Here is a 22,450-nt window from a genome sequence, read left to right as displayed (position 1 = left end):
ATCAAGTGTGTATTTCCGCAAGCCTATGTGCAGTAGTATAATCCAAGATGAATATGGTTTAAATAAGCACAGTTATAAGGAATGGAACATATCTAAGTGATATTCAAAACATGATATTACCATATTGTGCGACTTAGCATAATTAATTATTTCCCACAGTTGACCATGAAGTGCATCATACAACAAATAAGGCATGTGCTCAGAATAATATACATTTCATAAATGCAATGAGCATATTTCTTGTAGTATTTCCAAGAAGGTATCGCAGGGTGTTCCTCCTTGATATTTTTCCAATTATGGTGATTCAGGCTTACAATAGACTATATCCATGCTAATTGCACATTACTCAATATAGTAAAAAAATGTGATATACAGAGGTGGAGTTGCCTTAACCCTTAGAAGAGTGCAATATTTCTCTGCAACAAATGATAGGTAGAAATGAAAAGAAGGGTATTAGGTCAGAGAGTGTTGGGCCAAAAAAGTTACTTTAAATTGTGCCTAGAGTTTTGTTTGAGACTTCAGGGGGAATCTGGTTTGAACAATCAGGTTTTCTTTGCTTAATCTGGTTTGTAGGTATTTCCGACCCACCCTCTCTTGTCGTGAAATTTTGAATTAGATTTTTCTGGGTCCCAGGACCATGTGAAGTTATTTTACAGTTGGGGTTATGGGATCAGCTTTATTCATACTGAGACAGAGTATTGTCCAGTAGTTTTCCATCCTCTAAAGTTTGAGTAGCTCCTGTTTGTTGTTTACTTCTAGGTAGACTATGTTGCAGTAGTTGAGTCATCAGACGACCAGTGCCCGGATGTGTTCTGATGTTTAAGTTGGAGAAGGGGTAGTGATCCTACTGTGCATCATAATTTGGAGATTGAAGCGTTTGCTGACTGAGGTTTGTCTCTGATTGAGCTGGAGACGGGAGTATCACCTAATTTTCTTGGACACTTGAAAAGGCAGGTTGCTTTTCATGCTATTGGCAATTATCAGAATTTCAGTTTTGTTCCATTCATATGAAGACAGACTTTCTTCATTCAATTGTAGACGTGTTTCAGATATTTTGTTGGATTTGTATTTTGGTTTGCGGTATCACCTATCTCAGGGTCATCAATGCAAGCTTTACATTTTTGGTCCCCATTTCAGCACATTCAACAAGCATGTGTCGGTGCTAGAGACATTTTTGTTACACACGAGACGCAAAGTAGGGCTCTATGGTCAGGATGGGGACACCATGTACACCCTCCTTAACAAGCTTGACTACTGTCGGCTTGATGGGCTGCACAAACAGTGACGGCATGCAATACAGAATATAGTGACAAACAGGCTTTTTTACATCTCTATGCCAGTTCCCTGTAACTGGGTCCTTTGCGACATGTGGGAAATGGATGTTGCACATGTGAACCATTCTGCAGCATGTATAACATGGGTGACCACAGCCATACTGCAATCCATTTTGTAAAGAGGTTGCATATATGCAGCATGTATGACACAGGTACCTTTCCCGGGGTTTCACTGCAGCTGCTGCTGCTGCCAACCCCTCAGACAGGTTTCTGCCCTCCTGGGGTCCAGCCAGGCTTGGCCCAGGAAGGCAGAACAAAGGACTTCCTCAGAGAGAGGGTGTTACACCCTCTCCCTTTGGAAAAAGGTGTCAGGGCTGGGGAGGAGTAGCCTCCCCCAGCCTCTGGAAATGCTTTGATGGGCACAGATGGTGCCCATCTCTCCATAAGCCAGTCTGCACCGGTTTAGGGATCCCTCAGCCCTGCTCTGGCGCGAAACTGGACAAAGGAAAGGGGAGTGACCACTCCCCTGACCTGCACCTCCCCTGGGAGGTGCCCAGAGCTCCTCCAGTGTGCCCCAGACCTCTGCCATCTTGGAAACAGAGGTGCTGCTGGCACACTGGACTGCTCTGAGTGGCCAGTGCCAGCAGGTGACGTCAGAGACTCCTTCTGATAGGCTCCTTCAGGTGTTGCTAGCCTATCCTCTCTCCTAGGTAGCCAAACCTCCTTTTCTGGCTATTTAGGGTCTCTGCTTTGGGGAATTCCTTAGATAACGAATGCAAGAGCTCATCAGAGTTCCTCTGCATCTCTCTCTTCACCTTCTGCCAAGGAATCGACTGCTGACCGCGCTGGAAGCCTGCAAAACTGCAACAAAGTAGCAAAGACGACTACTGCGACCTTGCAACGCTGATCCTGCCGCCTTCTGGACTGTTTTCCTGGTGGTGCATGCTGTGGGGGTAGTTTGCCTCCTCTCTGCACTAGAAGCTCCGAAGAAATCTCCTGTGGGTCGACGGAATCTTCCCCCTGCAACCGCAGGCACCAAAGAACTGCATCACCGTTCCTCTGGGTCTCCTCTCAGCACGACGAGCGAGGTCCCTTGAACTCAGCAACTCTGTCCAAGTGACTCCCACAGTCCAGTGACTCTTCAGTCCAAGTTTGGTGGAGGAAGTCCTTGCCTCCCCACGCTAGACTGCATTGCTGGGAACCGCGTGTTTTGCAGCTACTCCGGCTCCTGTGCACTCTTCCAGGATTTCCTTTGTGCACAGCCAACCCTGGGTCCCCGGCACTCTAACCTGCATTGCATGACCTCCTGAGTTGTCCTCGGGCTTCGTGGGACCCTCTTGTGCAACTTCGGGTGAGCTCCGGTTCACTCCACTTCGTAGTGCCTGTTCCGGAACTTCTGCGGGTGCTGCTTGCTTCTGAGTGGGCTCTTTGTCTTGCTGGACGCCCCCTCTGTCTCCTCACGCAATTGGCGACATCCTGGTCCCTCCTGGGCCACAGCAGCATCCAAAAACCCTAACCGCAACCTTTGCAGCTAGCAAGGCTTGTTGGCGGTCTTTCTGCACGAAAACACCTCTGCACGACTCTTCACGACGTGGGACATCCACCCTCCAAAGGGGAAGTTTCTAGCCCTTGTTGTTCTTGCAGAATCCACAGCTTCTACCATCCGGTGGCAGCTTCTTTGCACCCACAGCTGGCATTTCCTGGGCATCTGCCCACTCCCGACTTGATCGTGACTTTTGGACTTGGTCCCCTTGTTCCACAGGTACTCTCGTCTGGAAATCCATCATTGTTGCATTGCCTGTGTTGGTCTTTTCTGCAGAATTCCCCTATCACGACTTCTGTGCTCTTTGGGGAACTTAGGTGCACTTTGCACCCACTTTTCAGGGTCTTGGGGTGGGCTATTTTTCTAACCCTCACTGTTTTCTTACAGTCCCAGCGACCCTCTACAAGCTCACATAGGTTTGGGGTCCATTCGTGGATCGCATTCCACTTCTAGAATATATGGTTTGTGTTGCCCCTATCCCTATGTGCCCCCATTGCATTCTATTGTGACTATACATTGTTTGCACTGTTTTCTATTGCTATTACTGCATATTTTGGTATTGTGTACATATATCTTGTGTATATTTGCTATCCTCATACTGAGGGTACTCACTGAGATACTTTGGCATATTGTCATAAAAATAAAGTACCTTTATTTTTAGTATATCTGTGTATTGTGTTTTCTTATGATATTGTGCAAGTGACACTAGTGGTACTGTAGGAGCTTCACCCGTCTCCTAGTTCAGCCTAAGCTGCTCTGCTAAGCTACCTTTTCTATCAGCCTAAGCTGCTAGACACCCCTCTACACTAATAAGGGATACCTGGGCCTGGTGCAAGGTGTAAGTACCCCTTGGTACCCACTACAAGCCAGTCCAGCCTCCTACACCCTGGACCACGTGCACCCTTCAGCTACTCCATCTCGGACCTCACCAGCACCCACGCACTCGCTTCTACAGATTACATCCTCCTCGGGGACCAGAACTTCCACCTCGAGAACAACAACGACGTCAACTCTACCACACTGATCGACAACCTCGGCCTCAGACAACTCGTCACCACCCCCACACACGCAGCCGGCCACACGCTTGACCCCATCTTCTCCACAGGCACCCACGTCACCTTCGACCACACCTCCAAACTCCACTGGACTGACCACCACTGCATCCACTTCACCTTCCAGAAAAAGGTCAAACACCACCGTACTCTACAGCCACCCCGCCGCCACTGGAGCAAAGCCACCCAAGACCAGCTGACCAACGCCCTTGCCCAGAAGCTGCCTAACGACCCAGCCGACCCAGGCATCGCCGCCCACAACCTCAGACAGTGGATCAACGACTGCGCCAACTCCCTTGCACCACTCAAGAAGTCCACCCACAACCAAGCCAGCAAGAAAGCCACCTGGTTCACTGAAGAGCTCCAGACCTCCAAGCGTATCTGCCAGAAACTCAAGAATAAATGGATCGCCGAACACACACCTGACAGCCTCACGGCCCACAAAGACGCAACCCGTAGACACCACCAACTAATCAGACTAGCCAAAAGACCCTCCTTCAAAGACCGCCTAGATAACAACGCACACAACAGCAAAGAGCTCTTCAGCATCGTGAAGGAACTCGCCAACCCCAGCGCCACCATCAACGACATTCCACCCTCACAAGAACTCTGCGACTCTCTTGCTTCCTACTTCCACCAAAAGATTACCGACATCCACGACAGCTTCGACACCACAGCCGCCCCCACCACGCCAGACACCACCCTGGCTCACACCACCCACGCCAATCGCCTAACCGCCTGGACCAACGTCAGCGACACCGAGACACGCAAAATCATGAACTCCATACACTCCGGATCACCATCAGACCCATGCCCTCACCACGTGTACAACAAAGCAGACGCAGCCATCGCTCCCCAACTATGGAAGATCATCAACATCTCCTTCGAGACAACAACATTCCCCGAAATCAACCCCCTCCTTAAGAAACCCAAAGCAGACCCCCAGGACCTAAAGAACTTCAGACCCACCTCCCTACTCCCGTTCCCTACGAAGGTCATAGAAAAAATCGGCAACGCACAACTGACTCGCCACCTCGAAGACAACAACATCCTGGACCCCTCCCAATCTGGCTTCCGACAAAATCACAGCACCGAGACCACACTCCTCGCCGCCACAGACGACATCAGACGCCAAATGGACAACGCCGAAACATCAGCCCTCATCCTCCTGGACTTATCAGCCGCCTTCGACACAGTATGCCATCACACTCTGAGAACCCGACTCCTCGAAGCCGGAATACAAGAGAAAGCCCTCAAATGGACCACATCCTTCCTCTCTGACAGAATCCAGAGAGTCCGCCTCCCCCCCTTCCACTCCAGAGCCACCAAAATCATCTGCGGCGTACCCCAGGGCTCATCTCTCAGCCCAACATTATTCAACATCTACATGGCACCCCTCGCCCAAGTAGCCCGCCAATACAACCTCAACAACATCTCCTACGCCGACGACACCCAGCTCATCCCCTCCCTCACCAAGGACCCACACACCGCCAAGCCCAACCTCCACGAGGGAATGCAGGCTGTTGCCGAATGGATGAGAAACAGCCGCCTGAAACTGAACTCAGACAAGATGGAGGTCCTCATCCTCGGACCCAACCCCTCCGCCTGGGACGACTCCTGGTGGCCAACATCTCTAGGAGCCCCACCTACACCGACCGACCAAGCACGCAATCTGGGCTTCATCCTCGACTCTTCCCTCTCCATGTCAAAACAGGTCAACGCAGTCTCCTCCCCCTGCTACAAAACTCTCCGCACGCTCCACAGGATCTACAAGTGGATCCCAACAGACACAAGAAAAACAGTAACACAGGCCCTCGTCAGCAGCAGGCTAGACTACGGCAACGCTCTGTACACAGGCATCCCGACAAAACACCTACAACTCCTCCAACGCATCCAAAATGCATCCGCCCGACTGATTCTCAACGTACCTCGCCACAACCACATCACTCCCCACCTGAGGAAACTCCACTGGCTCCCCGTTGACAAGAGGATCACTTTCAAGCTCCTCACCCACGCACACAAAGCACTCCACAGCACCCGACCTGCTTACCTCAACAATAGACTCAACTTCTACACTCCCACCCAACAGCTCCGCTCCGCAGACCTCGCACTCGCCACCGTACCCCGCATCCATCGAAAAGCATCCGGAGGCAGCTCCTTCTCCTACCTCGCCGCCAAGACATGGAACATCCTCCCTACCAACCTACGACTGACCCAGGAACTACTCACCTTCAGGAGACTCCTCAAGACCTGGCTCTTCGACCAGTAGCAGCGCTCCTCCCTCCCCCCCAGCGCCTTGAAACCCTTGCGGGTACGTAGTGCGCTTTATAAATATATTGATTGATTGATTGATTTGTGTTTGGGCTAAATGAAGAATCCAAGCCACAAGATCCAATGAACCATGAGCACAACAACACCCGTGCAGCATCCTCAAATGGTGTTAGTGTTGCCTCTGTTTGCCTACTGCACCAAACCAGTGCCAGTCTACCTCTAATAAACATCTAAGCGGCTAAAGTCCTTTCCCTGCTGTTGAACGTGTGTGAGTGAAACCGTACGATGTAGATTGTTTGACCATGCCAACTTTAGCTGCTTCTTTATGTGTTTTTATGTCGGTCATAACACTGAGGGCAATGTTAACTATTGTTCATGAAGCACAGAACCCAATGAAAATCTGCATTTTTTCCTTCTGAAACCAAGTTTATTTATGCATCTATTATATGAAAATAACTGTTTATCCAATTTTACTTAAATTGATCCATTTTTCATCACAGATAATATTGCTGATAAATCATTTCCTGATAGACAGTTTCCATAAGTGCAAAAGAGAAGGTGGTACCCCACTTAATCATAACTTTACATGAAGTAAAGCTTCAGGAAAGTGGTGCTGTCTCTGTTTATTATTTGTCAACAATTAAATATAGCACATTACATCTCATATCCTACATCTCAAATTTTGTAAGATTAGGACCTTTTATTACCGTTTTTTATAACAACGACGAGCTCTGTTGCCAGGCTCAATGATGCATTGTTTGTCAATAGGTAAATGTTAAAAAGTTCTAGTATGTTGCAACCTGAGGTGAGTAGATCCTTGCTATGGTTCATGCCATGAAATAGGCAAATGGTAGATGGTAGTGTGATACGTGGCAAGAGAATCAGCTGTGCATGTTTTGTTCCTCCTGGACCTTTTTCCAAGGCTAAAAAATAGAATTTAAAATTCAAGTTCCTTTATGGACTTCAGTAAGCGAAGTATTATCAGACACATCTTGGTTCGTCCTAGTGTTTCAATGGAGATTTATATGGCCACTCTTGCTGGGCAAGATTTATTTAAGTGAAACAAGAAGTATTATAATACTGAATTAGCAGAGACAGAAAGCCTTTGTGAATTGCTATAGCAAGAATGAATGCTGAAGAGAAAATAAAGTAATTGTCATTTGTTTATTTTCTAAGAGACCAGTGTCACAGAGTACCCACAAAGCAGTAGAAAGTAGGTAACAGCAGGTACAAAAGGTAGACCTCTGTATCACCAGTAAGTAGGTAGTTTTCATCCAAATGTGTGCTTAGTGAAGGTAACCTAAGTCTTGAGAAATGTATGAAGTAATATCTTACTCCACGGAATGGTGAAGGAACATAAAGTGATGGCTTTCAGGAGCACAAGGCTCATAATGTGGTGACCCATATCAACAGAGCTTGGAAAAGAATGAATCCTCTCTAATGAAAAGATAGTAGAGATCTGTATGTAATAAGTGAGAAAATGTGGGTGGGGGAGTGGACATTGGAGATGCAGTATAAGAGACTGAACCCTAATAATTGTGAAGGTACTATGAGGTAGAGGTTCCATTTTGTCACCCTTGACCGAGTTGATTTGATAGTACATAAAACTTGAAATGGACATTGAAGTGCAGCGCTCAGCCAGAATTAATCTTATAATGTAGAAAATATGTAATATTGGCCCTCTTTACAACCCTGGCGGTTGGTGTTAAAGCGGCGGTAACAATGCCAACAGGCCGGCGGTCAAAAAAATTGAATCATGACCACGGCGGAAACCGCCAACACATACAGCCACTTTAACACTGTGACCGCCACGGCGGTAGCAACAAACACCGCAGTGGTAACAGCCAACAGCCAGACGGAAGACTATGTACCGCCCACAGGATTACAACCCGCCCATCCACCAGCTTTTCCGGGGCGCTACCAATGCCATCAAAAGCATGGCGGAAACAGTACCCTGAAAGGAAACCACTCACCTCTCGACACTCAAGGAAGAACCAGGACGCCATGGAGCCCGAGTTGAAGGTTTTCCCCATGCTGGTGTATCTTCTCAAAAAGCAGGAGCATTAATGCCGGCGGTGATGACCACAGTGAGTACTGCACCTATCACACAATGGGGGCGGAGGAGGAGGAAAAAGAGAGTGACACACACACGCAACACGCAACACCCCCACCCCCAACACCATACACACAAACACATGCTACAACATTACATATACACCCCGTAACCCTCAGGAATAACTCAAGGTCAAAAGGAATGGAGTCAAATGAATGTAATATTAGTAATACTTAGAAATACGTTCATAAAGCAAAAACAGTATGTACAATATATACAATATATACAAAATGCGGGACAATGCCCACTCAAAAATTGTCTGTGGCCCACTGGGCCAAAACACATAGGCCAAGCCCACACTTGATTCCTGCCTTAATATGGAGAGAACACTGCAGGGACATCAGGTCGAAAACACACAGGCACCTCAGGAGGACAGGGAATGGGGGGGCACCTCAGCCAAAAGATGGTACAATGCCAGTGCTCCTGGAGGGGGCTCCATTCCCACTGCTCGGTCCTGGGGAGTGCAAAGCCACAGGCTCTCAAGTGGGTGGTTTGCCCACTGCTTGGTCCTGGGGAGTGCAAAGCCTCAGTCTCTCAAGTGGGTGGTTTGCCCACTGCTTGCTCCTGGGGAGTGCAAAGCCACAGTCTCTCAAGAGGGTGCTTTGCCCACTGCTTGGTCCTGGGGAGTGCAAAGCCACAGTCTCTTTAGTGTGTGGCTTCTTCCACTGGTTCTGGAGGAGGCCTTGTGCCCAGTGTGCGTCATCCTGGCAAGGATGCAGTGAGTGGATGCCTTCTTCCACTGGTTCTGGAGGGGGCCTTGTGCCCAGTGTGCTTCATCCTGGCAAGGAGGAGCTGAGTGGATGCCTTCTTCCACTGGTTCTGGTGGGGGCCTTGTGCCCAGTGTGCTTCATCCTGGCAAGGATGCAGTGAATGGATGCCTGGAGTGCAAGGTCACAGTCTCTCACCTGGGTGTCACAACGACAGCTTTTGCAGGAGCCAGGACGCACTGCAGCCCATGTAGTCACCACTACACACTGCTCTCCGGCGGTGACGGCTGCTCAGTGAATCGCAGTTGCGCTGCAGGTGGCGGTGCTGGCAGTGGTGGTGGTAGCCTCTAGGCCTTCACCTGCAGCCTCGGACAGCTGCCCACTGGGGTTGCTGCTGCTGGCTGTGGTGCTGCTTGCGGCAGTGCAGGTGGCGGTGCTGGCCGCGGTGCAGGTAGCGGTGCTGGGGGTTGTGGTGGTAGCCTCCAGGCCCTCACCTGCAGCCTCGGATGACTGCCCACTGGGGTTGCTGCTGCTGGCAGTGGTGCTGCTTGCGGCAGTGCAGGTGGCGGTACTGCCCGCGGTGCAGGTGGCGGTGCTGGCGGTTGTGGTGGTAGCCTCCAGGTCCTCACCTGCAGCCTCGGATGACTGCCCACTGGGACTGCTGCTGGCAGTGGTGCTGCTTGCGGCGGTGCAGGTGTGGTGCTGCCCGCGGTGCGGGTGGCGGTGCTGGCAGTTGTGGTGGTAGCCTCCAGGCCTTCACCTGCAGCCTCGGACGGCTGAAGTGCCATGGGTGGTGTTCTGTGCCCCTTCCTGCCCTTGACAGATGGTGGTGCCTCCTTGCTTCTGCCAGCTGGAGTCTTTGACTTGGCCTTGCTGGCTGGTTGTGCCTCCTTCCCCTTGCTGGCTGGTTGTGCCTCCTTCCCCTTGCTGGCTGCTGTCCCCTTCTTGCCCTTGCCAGGTGACAGAACCTTCTTGGGCTTGGCAGGTGTTGGTGGCACACTGGCTGGGCTGACGGGTGCCTCCTTGGAGCCTCGCACAGCTGCTGAAACCACAGCGGACATGGACTGGGTGGCTGAGGTGCTGGGCTTGGTTCTGGACACCCTGGCCCGAGGTGAAGGACGTGGGGGGGAGGGGTAGGGAAGAGGTCAATGTTGGCGAGGAAAAGCTTTTTAGGGACACTGAGGCGGGAAGAGCGTGAAGGTTTGGGAGTGGAAGAAGAGGGAGTGGTTGTAGGAGGTGTCAGTCTGCTGTGTTTGGGTGCAGGTGCATGAGCTGGATGCTGTTGTGAGGTGGATGGCTGTTGGGTGGGTGTGTGCTTGCGTTCGTGTACTTTGGGAGGAGGGGTCACAGACACAGTGGGAGAGGACACAGGTGACGTGTGCATGGATGTGGGGGTGGTGACTGCCAGTGAGGGGCATGTACTGATAGGCGTGTTGGTGATGGAGGTAGTGGATGAGGATGTAGTGCATGCAGGTGTGAGTGGAGACGCTACTGGGAGGGAGGTGGACGAGGAGGAGGAGGATGACACAGTGGATGTTGGTGTGTCTGCATGGGGATGGTGCTTATGTGAGTGCCTGTGAGATGAAGTGTGGTGCTTGTGTTTGCCTGAGCCACTTCTGTGTGTTGATTTGAGTGAATGCTGGTCTGAAGGTGTCCTTGGGATAGGTTGCGGTTGAGGGGATTGGGACTGGGTAGAGGAAGTTGGAGGGGGGAGGCTGGAGACAGGGACAATGGCTGCCATCAGTGAAGAGGCCAGAGCCTGGAATGCTCTCTGTTGGGCCGCCAGAGTGAATGCCCTCCAGGTATGCATTTGTTTGTTGCAAATGCCTTTCGACATCCTGGATGGCATTCAGAATGGTTGACTGCCCAACAGTGAGGGATCTCAGGAGGTCAATAGCCTCCTCACTGAGGGCAGCATGGCTGACTGGGGCAGGACCTGAGGTGCCTGGGGCGAAGGAGATGCTCACCCTCCTGGGTGAGCGGGCACGGGAAACACGCTGAGGGGCTGCTGGGAGTGCGGTGGTGGTACGGGGGTAGCGGCTGTACCTGTTGTCGCGGTGGGCACAGAGGTGTCTGCCACTGCCAGGGAGCTTCCATCGAAGGAGGAGTTGCTGTCGGTAGTGTCCCCTCATGTCTCTGTCGTGGTGCTCCCCTCGCCCTCCGTTCTACTGGTGCCCTCACCGTCGGTGGATTCGGCCTCCAGGCCCATGTGGGATGCAGCTCCCTCCGTCGCCGGTGCCTCTGCTCCTCCGCCAGATGATGCTACTGCGCACAAGGACAGGGTGACAAAACAAAAAGGGGGGGGGGAGAGACAAAGGATACACTTGGTCAATGCCAGCAACAACACTACCGTTGGTGTACACAACACACAGGGATCAGCCCTATGCACTAGGCCATGCACTACCAGTTACAATACTAGTCACCAGCCCATGGGATACATTGCCTAACGCCATTAGCTGCATACTTGAAACCAACAGGACCCTGCCCAGTAGTAGATGGACACTTTGGGGTTGGAGTGCTTCAGAGCCTGCCCAACAAGGGACCTACCCTGCCAGTTTGCCCTGGCCTAGGGGCACCCACAGCCCCCACCTAGGTAAAACCTTAACGCACGCAAAGTCATGATTCTGAATCTGTACTCACCCCCTTGTGGCTGCTGTGATGCCTTCAAGCGCCCATCCAACTCTGGATAGGCCACCGCCAGGATGCAGAACATCAGGGGGGTCAGGGTACGACGGGCACCCCTTCCTCGTTGGGAGGCCAGCCCCAGCTGGGCCTCTGCCGTCTTCCTTGCCCAGCGGCGCAGGTCCTCCCACTGTTTGTGGCAGTGGGTGCTCTGCCTGTCAAAGGCCCCCAGGGTCCGCACCTCCTTGGCGATGGCACGCCAAATACCCTTTTTCTGATGGGCGCTGACCTGCAGGAAAAATACAGCAGAGAAAGTATTAGTCATACCATTCGGACTGTCATACTCATGGCCCACCACATCCCTCCCATCCCCTTACGCACAGACACTGACCACCATACATGCAGCACTCTGCCCAGGACCCCTCAGCCCCCCCTACATGAGGCTTACACACACAGCACTCCATACATTCATGCCCCACGCATCATGCTCACAGTGTACTCACCTGTTTGTCTGGAGGACCACAGAGTAAAGTGTACTGGGGTAGGACACCATCCACCAGTCTCTCCAACTCCTCCGAAGTGAAGGCGGGGCCCTTTCCCCAGACACTCAAGCCATTGTCGCTTCCAGACACAGGTCACAGCAGCACTTGCAGTGTAGGTCCTATCCTGTTGAAGGTCAGGTAGCAAGTCAGTGAACAGACAGAAAATGGCGGTCACGTCCGCGGCGGTGCATACCGTCATCGCCGGCATACATCGCCATTGGCTCCTGGAACCCATATCGCCCAATGATAACCAATGCGAAGTTGTGCAGCAGTCATCGACCGCAACGGCACACAACACCAGCAGAATTACCTAATTTCCACTTGTCTCTTCTCACAGGTCAGGCAGCCGCCATTTCAGGGGGACACAGGCCATGGCACTTACCTGTGTCACAGCACACATTGGCACATCAACTGACTCTCGAATTCACATACTGATTCTGTATAGGAAGAAATGCATTTTATTATAACATATGTGTGAATATGACCCTCTGCTCACCGTTTTTCTCCCTAGACTTCAACCGCTGAGGATGAATAGGAGATGGAGTCATCCCCCGTGTACAGACCCCTGGTGGACCTTGCGACAATGGAGGACAGGCACATTATCCTGACTTACAGACTTGATAGGGCCACAATCCAAGAACTGTGTGCCCAATTGGAGCCAGACCTGATTTCAGTTATCCGCCAGCCCACAGGTACCCCCCCCCCTCTAGTGCAGGTCCTGTCAGTGGTCCATTTCCTGGCAAGTGATTCCTTCCAAGCGACAGTGGCCGTGGCATCAGTGATGTCTCAGCCAATGTTCTCCAACGTGCTGACCAGGGTGTTGTCTGCCCTGCTGAAACACATGCGCAGCTACATCGTATTACCCCAGGTGGAGGATTTGGCCACAGGGAAGGCTGACTTTTATGCCCTGGGACATATCCCCAACATCATTGGTGCCATTGATGGAACACATGTTGCATTTGGCCCCCCCAGAAATGAACAAGTGTGCAGGAATAGAAAAAGCTTTTACTCTCTGAATGTGCAGATGGTGTGTTTGGCAGACCAGTACATCTTCCATGTGAATGCCAAGTATCCTGGCTCTGTGCATGATGCCTTTATCTTGAGGAATAGCAGCATTCCATATGTGATGTCACAACTCCAGAGGCACCGGTTGTGGCTAATAGGTATCCCTCGATATTTGCAGGTGACGCTGGTTACTCCCACCTCTCATGGCTACTGACCCCAATGAAGAATGCCAGGACAAGGGCAGAAGAACGTTACAATGAGGCACATGGGCGAACAAGGAGGATAATTGAAAGAACCTTTGGCCTCCTGAAGGCCAGATTCCGGTGCCTCCATCTGACAGGTGGATCCCTGTACTACTCACCCAAGAAGGTGTGCCAGATCATCGTCGCATGTTGCATGTTGCACAACCTGGCCTTGAGACGACAGGTGTCTTTTCTGCAGGAGGATGAGCCTGGAGATGGTCTTGTGGCAGCCGTGGAGCCTGTGGACAGTGACGAAGAGGAGGCAGAGGAAGAAGATGTGTACAGCAGACTTACACTCATTCAACTTTATTTCCAGTGACACACAGGGAAGACACTGTAACTTCACTTTCCATTGCATTTATGTGTTTGACATTGAACATGGCAGCCTAATTTCCCTATGTCTATGGCCACTTACTGTACCCTTTGGCATCTCTATTTTCAGACATCTGTGCCCCATTCTAGCTCCTGGTGTGTTTACTGCTGCCCACTACAGATTTTACCTATGTTAATATTACAGTAGTTTAGAAATGCAATGTTAACAGCTTGTTAAATGAATACATATTTCAATAAATTGACAGACTCCATACTTGTATTTGTTCCAAGGGTGTTTATTTAGGCGCTAACAAGTGGAGGGGGTATTGCAATGGGCTGGGTTGCTGATGAAGGAAAGTCCAGGGTAGAGTCCAGGCTATTTGTATCACAGATGCATTGTCCAAGGGGGCATAGGAAGTGGAGCATGGGCAGTACAAGGTGGACGGGGTGACATAGTGGGACACAAGGGTGACAATCAGGAGAGTCTTATTTCCTGGCGGGGGTCTTGGCAATGCTCTCTGGCTTCTGCCTGGATCGCAGGGACCGTTTGCGGGGTGGTTCTCCTTCTGCAGGGGGTGGGGTGCTGGTGGCCTGTTGGTCCTGTGGCGGGCCTCCTGTCCACTAACGCCTGCGGAGGTGGAGGGCTGTTCTTCAGTGTGGCTAGTGTCAGGGGCCCGTTGGTGTGCCACTGCCTTCCACATGGTGTTGGCCATGTCAGTCAGCACCCCTGCAATGGTGACCAGGATGGTGTGGATGTGTTTCAGGTCCTCCCTGATCCACAGGTACTGTTCCTCCTGCAGCCGCTGGGTCTCCTGCAACTTGTACAGTATCCGGCCAAAAGTCTTCTGGGAATGGTGGTATGGTATGCTCCTAGGATCCCTGTAAGTGCCTCGTGGAGAGAGGGTTCCCTGGGCCTGTCCTCCCACTGTCGCACAGCAGCCCTCCCAGCTTCCCTGTTGTCCCGTATCTCTGTCCCCTGAACCGTGTGCCCACTGCCACTGACCTGATTGTCTTGGGTTTGTGGGGTTGCCTGGGGTCCCTGTAGTGGTGGACACACTGCTGATTGACTTGTTCTGGGGACAGAGGTATGGGCCCTCTGGGTGGATGCTGTACTGGTGTTTCCTGAGGGGGAGGCTCTGTGGTAGGTTAGGATTGTGGCAGGGTAACTGATTGTCCAGAGGTCCCTAATGATCCAGGCGTGCAGAGCTGTTGTCATCACTGTGGGCCTATTCTGGGGGGGGGGGCTGGATGTTGGTGGCACCTCCTCTCCGGCGACGTTGAGTGGGGGTCCTGTGGGGATGTAAATGCTGTGTTATTGTATCTGCGTGTGCCATCTTGTGCATGGATATGTTTCCCTCTACGGTTGTTATTAGCAAGGCAGCTTTGGCTTGTGTGAGTTGTGATTTTGTTGGCTAAGTGATTGTAACTAGTGTGCATGCTGTGGTGATGGGTGTCCATGCAGGTCTGTGATGGGTGTCCATGCATTGGTGTTGCATGCAGGGCTTGGTATTGGGATGGCTGGGTTGTGATAGTTGGGTATATGTGAGATGGTAGAGTGATGGGGGTGAGGGTAGGGGTAGGAGTTTGTGAAGGCATGCAGGTAGGGTGGGGGATTTAGTGGTAAAGATTTGACTTACCAGAGTCCAGTCCTCCTGCTACTCCTGCGAGGCCCTCAAGCTCCATGTTCGCCAAGACTTGCTCCTCCCAGGTTGTTAGTTGTGGGGGAGGAGATGGGGGTCCACCGCCAGACCTCTGTACAGCTACCTGGTGTCTTGCAACCACGGAACGCACCTTCCCCCGTAGGTCGTTCCACCTCTTCCTGATGTCATCCCTTGTTCTGGGGTGCTGTCCCACAGTGTTGACCCTGTCCACGACTCTCAGCCATAGCTCCATCTTCCTAGCAATGGATGTCTGCTGCACCTGTGATCCGAATAGCTGTGTCTCTACCCAGATGATTTCCTCCACCATGACCCTTAGCTCCTCCTCAGAGAACCTGGGATGTCTTTGTGGTGCCATGAGTGTAGTGTGAGTGGTATGTGTGAGGGTGTATGGGGTGCTGTGTTGGGGTGTGTGCTGTGAGGTGCGTGGATGGTGTACGGGTGATGGTGTTCTGTGGCTCTGATTCAGTAGGTACTCCTGGCTTGTCTCTCTCTCAGTTGGCAATATTTGTTTTTCATTGTTATGGTGTGTGGGTAATGTGGGTGTGTGTTTTATATTGGTGTGGGTGTGTAGTTTGAATTGTCCAATGTGGTGTTGTTTTATAATGGTGTGTGTGTATTATGAGCGCGGCGGCGTGTACCGCCAATGGTTTACCGCGGTTGAATGTCCGCCACAGTGATTTGTGGGTCATGATGCTGTGGGCTTATTTCTGTTGGCGTAACGGTGTGGGTTTTGGTTCTGCCAGTTTATCACTGACCTTTGGTCTGGCGGACTTGTGTGGGTGTCTGTATAGTGGCAGATTTCTCTGTTTGGGTCATAATACCTGTAGCGGTATACCGCCGCAGTCACAGTATGTTGGCGGCCGTCAGGACGGCGGTAGGCTGCATTTACCGCCAATGTTGTAATGAGGGCCATAGTCTTCAATTACATTGAACATATGCACCATGGTACATCTGGATTGTTACTATCACATAAGAAAAATAAAGCTATAGCACATGTGATTGTTGTCTTCTAGCTAACGAGTAATATATGTATATAAGAATACCCGAAAACGAGTGCTGGTCTTTGACACTGAGGGCCTCATTATGAGTTTTGCGGATGGTTTAGACCGTCTGCCGAACTTCCGACAGGGAGGTTGCTGCCATAATGGCTAATCTACCTCTCTGCCGGGCCCATTAAGAGTTTCCTGTTAGGTCATCAGGCGGAAACCCGAGTTTCCGCCCACTGGCCTAGTGGGAAACACCCTACAGCATTGTCTCCGGCTCGTAATCCAGCCGGCGGCAATGCTGTAGGATGCAGGGTGTCCCAGCACCTTCGCAATGTTCACTGTCTGCAAAGCAGACAGTGAACATTGAGGGGGGTGCTGGCCAGGGTGACTCCTGCACTGCCCATGCCAAGTGCATGGGCAGTATAGGGGTCCTCCTGTGGCTCCTTGCACCCGTTCCCAGACAGTCTTTTCATGGCGGTGCTACCACCATGAAATCGCTGGCAGAGAAAAAGGTCATAAACCCAGGGCAGTACTGCTTGCAGCGCTGCCCTAGCAGATTAGGACCGCCGCAACCGCCAGGCATCCAGGGTCTCTGATCCTGGCGGTGCTGGCGTTCCCACCTCGGCACGACCGCCGTGGTCTTAATATGGTGTTCGGACCACTGCATTGGTGGCAGTCAGACCGCCACCACGAGACTGGCGGTCTAGTGACCACCAGACATGTAATCGGGCCTGAGTCTCAGTATCAAAATGTGGGAAAAAGTCTGTACTAGCTTGTGCCTTTGACTGTTTTGATGTTACATGAGATGTTATTGCCACATAATTCTTAAATGACTATTGATAAAATAATTCCTGAGCAAGTGAGACAATAAAATAACTTAGCCACATAAATGACAGAAGTTACAATATGCAACATATGAAACCTAAATTAAGGAAATTAACTCTCCAAAATACACTCTAGAGAGTAACTGCTGCTCTTGGGAAGAGTGGCAAAAGTATAATATGTGCAGTAGACACATTTTAATGGTAATAGTTTTTCATTAAATCATATCTAAAAAAAAGCTGTGTGCATTCCTCAAGTCTGTATGCATTCGAATGAAAATTAACTGGAAGGGGTGCCAGTTTAGAAAGTATGCTGGAAATGTGAAGGTAAGCTGAAGTTAAAGAAATGAAGTGGCAGCCATCTTTGGATGGAGTGATAGGTAATCATTTCATTAATGTAAATATATGAAGTATTATGAATAATCTATCAACTTGCACAACGCAGGCTAAGATTGTCAAACGACTGTGTTATTGGAAACAGTTCTTAAGTGGAAAATCATCTAGATATATGTTCATTGTTACAGAAAGTAATGCAGTGCGATATCTTGGTTGAACTCATAATCCGCACTTCTTAGTTTGTTGAGCCATCTAACCTACAGTTTTCTTAGTATTATAGCAGAGTTTGTGTCCCCCTATTGGGTGATTTGAAAATGTTTGTATGCTGTAAATTGTCATTTGTGATAGTTGGTGTATTTTATGTGAGTCCTTGATGTGAGGTGTCAAATTATATTTTACATTTTAGTTGCTAATGGCTCAGACATGCTGTTGAATTATTTCTTATTGAGTTTCTCACGTATGTCAATTTTTGATGGATTATCATCACTTAAACACAGTATCTGGTATTGCAAAATAATAATTTCTGTGTATTTGATTTGTGTTGTATTTGAATGCCTTACAGTAATTGAGTCCATATCGACAAATGTTGCAGATTCCACAGTTGCAGAAACCTCCCTTAACTGTAAACCAAATTAACTCCTAGGTGTGATGCAATACTTTCAGATGCAGCACCCAGAGCATAAATAATTATTTGCCTTACTGCTTGATTACCAATCACTATTGTATTCTGGAAAGAGTTATAAGTGTGGTTAATTCTACCACTGTCATCTCCTTATAATCAGTTTATACTGCTTCCCTGATTTATGACACTGATTCAAGAATGGCATGTTTGCATGTTTTAGCCAGGGCCTCTTCATCATGACGCATTGTAATTCATTCAGAAGTTCCATATTTCGTTTGTAAGAGAATCAAAATGCCTCTAAATCAATAGAGGCACAAATTTCTAGAAAATCCTTATAACATTGTTTAAAATTATATCACTTGCAGCACTGGTATTGATTGGCCAATGCCTCATCTTGGCCGAACATGCAGCTTCTATTTGGTGTATTGAAGTTCATAGGAGCCATTATTGGATCACTATCGTAATTCACTGAATCTATGTGTCAATAAATGACTAAGCAGCAGTGATAGTCATAATGAAAAAGCAATCAACTGAAGTAAAATTGCATTAATGCAAAAACTGGATGCATAAATATACTTGTTTTTTATAATAAAAAAAGGCTAAGATTGACCTACACTTAACAAATACAATAGATGTGCTGCCTGGTTTGGTGTCTAGTTTATTTCAGCCAGATGAACCTTTGTCTAGTTTTGTGAGTTCCCAGGACCAGAGAAACCGGAACGATGGCAAGCGATAATTAAAACACAACTGAAGCTATTCAATGTAGAGCATCAAACCCTACGTGCTAACTCAGGAAATAGGTTTGCACAAATTTTCAGTGAACAAATTAGAAGTGTCAGATTTAGCATCACCAAGACTTGCGCCAAAAAACGACATTTGGAATGACATTATCCTTGAGTGTTTCAGTATCTGTGTTCCTTATACACAAACCTATTTCATGTCTAAACTTTCTTTGGTGCTTTAAATACTTTTAGGGTGAAATTCCAATGATTTTTGTTAATGGCCCAATTGATTACCATTAATTTTATTACTCCTATGGTCATTTTCCTCATCCCGTTCCTTACTTTTTTAGTCTAAAAGACAAAGTTTATTTAGCAGTTGAAGTAACACATTGGATAAAAGTGAAAGCATATAAATACAGTATGATAAGCGGAACATGAGAGCTCTTATTAAGCTGTCGAAAACAATTATAGACTAGAAAGATAAAGAGGAAGAAAGAAAGAAAGTGTGAGAGAGAGAGAGAAAAATAACAAAACAATATCCTATCAGAACAAAGTTACAAAGCTTTAATATCATTGCTAAAACATTCAACATGTGACAAGAAACAGCAGGTATTTAAGAGGACTGGTCTTTTCACTAAGATAATGTTAATATACTTGATTTACTTCTTGGAGCTGCATTTCAGCAGATTACCAATGCATGGAAATACTTCACTAATATAGCTTTTCTGTCTTGCTGGTAGGGTATCTGCCATAACCACCCACTTGATGGAGCATACCTCAATCCAATGGCCCTTGCCATCAAAAGAGACCTTCTTTGGTTACCTGTGATGAATTTCCTGGAATCCTCTGCAAAAAATGTCTGTCTACATAACCCTCGGATTGGAGAGGTACCTAAACTTCCATGACTCTTTACCACCAATATGGATAATCCAATACCTTATATAATAAGAGTAATACCTCTCCGAGGAAGGCATCTCAAGCCTTTACATTTTCATATGCTGAATATGCTTTCATTATCTTAAAGACCCCTGTGGCTGAGAAATAATGTTAGGTCCACGGTATTAGCTCTGAAGGGAATGCATCTGTACTACAATGGCCGAGAAGACCTTGTTTTATCATAATATTTGGTGACACTCCTTAGGGAAAGCTAGTGGAAAGCTGTCGAATTGGTCGAAGCTAATGGTCTGTCATTGATCTCAATTTGAGATGACCTGTGGCTGTTTGGCTGCAACTCAGTCACCTCCAAACTTGGAGACGTGTCAAAGCCTCAGGGGCAAGTGCATGTTCATCATATCCTCTTTTCAATGTGTGTTCTACCACTGTGTTTAACTGGCATTTGAGAAAGATGGATGACGCTGAGTGGATACTGCTTCCATGAGCGAGAACAGTCATACCCTGATGGGAGTCTCAGGTAGAAATGAGTAGCTGGACCCAAGTGTTTGACTGCAAAGCTCCAAAACTCTGTTGAGTATCAAAATCATTCATGTGTGAGGTGCTAAAGGGTTTCCTCCATTTAAAACTTATATTTGTCTTGAAATTAGGTGACCATGTCATTGTCAGTGATTCCTGACTGTGGAAAGGCTTGGCGGTACAAAGGACTCGGGCCCGTATATAGGGGGAAAAACAAAAGGTTTTATTGGTTGTGGTAACGTTTAAGCAGAAAAACTGATCGTATAGCGTAACAACACAAATGTCTTTTAGGAATAGCTCCCTGTAGGGTCTTCTTGTCTTTAATGTCTCTGTTCTATTTTATTCCTTCTCTTCTAGGTCTTTGCGGATTACTGGGTTGCACGTCTTCCTCTCGTGGTCCCGGAAAAACAAGAAGACAGGAACAAAACAAAAGGTAAGTGGCGTTGTGAGATTTCTGGGTTTACTTTAGTAAGGGAACGTGCAATGGGGGGAGAAAGAAATAAGAGGGTGGTGGGTTAGGGTGCACAGGTATAGGTATATATCTTATGGTGAGGAAGTGATAGGGAGTTCTCAGAGGTTGTGGTCTCACGCTGACTTAAGTGCTCAGTCTACCGCCTCGCCCTCTGTGACACCGTCCCCGGTGATCCCCTTGATTCCAACCGCCCTTTTTCTCCTTTCTGTTACTCCCCCCCCCTTGTCCTTACTATTACATACAGAATACCACCGGCCCCGTAACACGGACCGTACCTTGTGGAGCCACGACCCTCCTGGGTCGTGGCAGAGACTGCTTCCTTCTGTGTCTCGGTTGCCTGCTTCGTCGTTGTTCTGGTGTCTTGTCCTCTCCTCAGATCTGGATTCGGCGTCTTCCTCTCGCATGGCGCTTCCTTCGTTCTCAGACCTCTTTCTCCCTCGGCGAACTCCTCCCCTTTGAAGTCCATTGTTTGTTTTAACTCTGACACACGGAAATCCAGTGTCGACGGCTCGGGTGGCGTCCATCCGTCCCCATGGAAACGCGCAAGGGTTCTGGACGAGGCGTGCGAAAGACGTCAGTCCGTAGAGTCTGCAGACGAGGTCGATGAGACCCGCCTACACTGACAAACACAGATACATATGTGCCTGCCATCTATTTACCCACAAACGTTCCATAAAAAACTTGGAGAAACATGCAGGATGTCGAATCATGTCAGGCCGCAATTCACTCTTGGATCCCTTTTTAAAATACAGATTTGTCAGCCAGAGAAAAAATATGCACAGGTCAGGGCAGAATTCATTTGGGAGAGAGATCCACGTTAAATCCCAGCAAAATTGTTCACATTTTACTATAAGTTCCTATATACCAAAATCCCTCACAATGAAATAATGGAAGACACAGATGCATCTATATATGTGGACACAGCCCCCAAGTAGCCAGTGAATTTATGTTATCACTGAAAGAAATAGAACTAGAAAAGAATGTTATCATTTGCATGGGCATATTTACCTTCTGAAGAAAGAGACAGCCATGGGTTGTTCCTTCGTTCCAGGGTTAGCCATTTTATATATGTCAGAATAGACTGATCTTTCCAAAAAATCTAAACAGGAAAACATCACTGTATGGCAATGGTCAACCAGATCCAAAGAAAAACTAGATAATTTTATTCTTTGGCTCACCGACAGGACAGATGTCGGGATTTAGGCTTGGGACAAGAGTAACACTCTACAGTCGTGGGGGCTGCAGTAGATGGAAGAGGGGACAGTGGAAACTCAGAAGATGTGGAACACTACTCGGCTACCCGCAAACCCTTCCTTTACTTACTTCTGAAGTTTAGGGTTGAATCCTCAGTGGCAGAGTTCTATATACGATCTAAGGGAAGTGATGCATTTTGCCTGGCAATGAGTCACACGCATTGCATTGTCTTTTCCACTTACGTATCAGTTCACACCCGTACTTCGTTCTGTCACGTTTGATATTTTCCTCTAGTAGGGTTCCCTAGGTATTCGCAGTCTCTTGTCCTTTCCTGGACTGGAGGAAGGAGGCATTTCCAGTGGTGCACACGCTTGAAACCTAGCAACAGATGACATCAGATCGTTAAGAATGACGATAAACATAAACCAGCTTTTTGAATGGCTCAAAAATGAATAGGGAATGCTCTCAGCTTTCATTAGGCTAAGGCTACTTACAAAACAGCTTCCTGCACTCAGGGGTTTCCATTCCATGACTCTAGGGATA

General features: G+C 48.8%; 1 protein-coding gene across 2 annotated transcripts in view; it reads right to left on the bottom strand.

Annotated features, from left to right (window-relative positions):
• The window catches only part of TPPP2 (tubulin polymerization promoting protein family member 2), a 98,382-nt gene extending 77,189 nt beyond the window's left edge, over positions 1-21,193 (bottom strand). The window contains exon 1 of one of the 2 annotated variants that reach the window (XM_069239051.1): positions 20,989-21,193. The gene's annotated coding sequence lies outside the window, so the exon portion shown is untranslated. The remainder of the gene's footprint in view (positions 1-20,988) is intronic. The other variant, XM_069239050.1, reaches the window with a different exon arrangement.
• Between the last annotated feature and the right edge of the window lie 1,257 nt (positions 21,194-22,450).

This window comes from Pleurodeles waltl, chromosome 6 (genome assembly GCF_031143425.1).
Source record: "Pleurodeles waltl isolate 20211129_DDA chromosome 6, aPleWal1.hap1.20221129, whole genome shotgun sequence".
NCBI classification, from domain to species: domain Eukaryota; kingdom Metazoa; phylum Chordata; class Amphibia; order Caudata; family Salamandridae; genus Pleurodeles; species Pleurodeles waltl.
The sequence above is the reverse complement of the archived record's forward strand: the minus strand, read 5'-3'. Positions and strand labels throughout refer to the sequence as shown.